This window comes from Gekko japonicus, unplaced genomic scaffold, assembly GCF_001447785.1.
Source record: "Gekko japonicus isolate JY-2015 unplaced genomic scaffold, Gekko_japonicus_V1.1 scaffold387, whole genome shotgun sequence".
NCBI classification, from domain to species: Eukaryota; Metazoa; Chordata; class Lepidosauria; order Squamata; family Gekkonidae; genus Gekko; species Gekko japonicus.
Genome location: NW_015170900.1, coordinates 1,012,724 through 1,014,186, shown reverse-complemented (window position 1 = coordinate 1,014,186; position 1,463 = coordinate 1,012,724). Strand labels below are relative to the sequence as shown.

Here is a 1,463-nt window from a genome sequence, read left to right as displayed (position 1 = left end):
AGAGAGAGTATGCGGGGGGGGGGAGGAAATCCCATGGCACTTGGAGAGATCCCCCTTTCCATTGCTAATGGGGGGGGGAAACCTAACAGCACAGCTTGCATTCCTCATTAGTGAAAGGGAACAAGAGTACAGCAGCACCTTAATGACTAACAAAATTTGTGGCAGGGCATGAGCTTTCATGAATAAATGCTCACTTCTTCAGATACAGTTGGAATGTGAGCCCATCTGTCCTTATATCTTGGAGAGTGAAGTGATTTCAGACACCAAATGACAATAGCAGGCATTGGTAATGAGAGAAGAAACCTAGGTCTCAATTCAGTCCAATAGTTTGCATTGTCTTGAGCTTGGTGATCAGTTGCAATTCAGCAGTATCTCTTCCTAATCTTCCTTTGAAACTCCTTTGTAAGAGAACTGCTACTCTTAGGTCAGCAGCTGAATGCCCTGGATTCCAGGAAGGTTAAAATATTCTTCCATTGGTTTTTAGCCTTTTGATACTGTCCAGTATACGTATGCTAAAGCTTTTGACTGTGTGGATCACAACAAACTATGGCAGGTCCTTAAAGAGATGGGAGTACCAGACCACCTCACATGTCTCTTGAGAAACCTGTATAAGGGTCAAGAAGCGACAGTTAGAACCGGATATGGAACAACTGATTGGTTTAGCATAGGAAAAGGAGTACGACAAGGATGTATATTGTCACCTTGCTTATTTAATATATATGCAGAGTACATCATGCGAAATGCTGGCCTGGATGAATCACAAGCCAGAATTGAGATTGCTGGGGAAAAGATCAACAACCTCAGATATGCAGACGATACCACTCTAATGGCAGAAAGTGAAGAGGACCTAAAGAGCCTCTTGCTCAGGGTAAAAGAGGAGAGCGCAAAAGTGGGCTTGAAGCTCAACATCAAAAAAACTAAGATCATGGCATCCGGCCCCATCACTCCTTGGCAAATAGAAGGGGAAGCTGTGGAAGTAGTGACAGACTTCACGTTCCTGGGATCCCAGATCACCACAGACTGTGACTGCAGCCATGAAATTAAAAGACGCCTGCTCCTTGGGAGGAAAGCGATGGCGAACCTAAACAGCATGATAAAAAGTAGAGACATCACCCTGCCAACAAAAGTCCGCATGGTCAAAGCAATGGTATTCCCAGTAGTCATGTATGGCTGCGAGAGCTGGACTATAAGGAAGGCCGAGCGCCAAAGAATAGATTCTTTTGAACTATGGTGCTGGAGAAGACTCTTGAGAGTCCCTTGGACTGCAAGAAGATCAAATCAGTCAATCCTAAAAGAAATCAACCCTGACTGTTCCCTGGAAGGCCAGATAATGAAACTGAAGCTCAAATACTTTGGCCACCAAATGAGAAGGGAGCACTCACTGGAGAAGACCCTGATGCTGGGAAAGATTGAAGGTCAAAGAAGACGGGGACGGCAAAGGATGAGATGGTTAGACAGTGTCA

General features: G+C 44.9%; 1 protein-coding gene across 2 annotated transcripts in view; it reads left to right on the top strand.

The window, feature by feature from the left end:
- Positions 1-1,463, top strand: part of CCSER1 (coiled-coil serine rich protein 1) — a 934,040-nt gene that overhangs the window by 114,135 nt on the left and 818,442 nt on the right. The gene's annotated exons all lie outside the window — the stretch shown is intronic.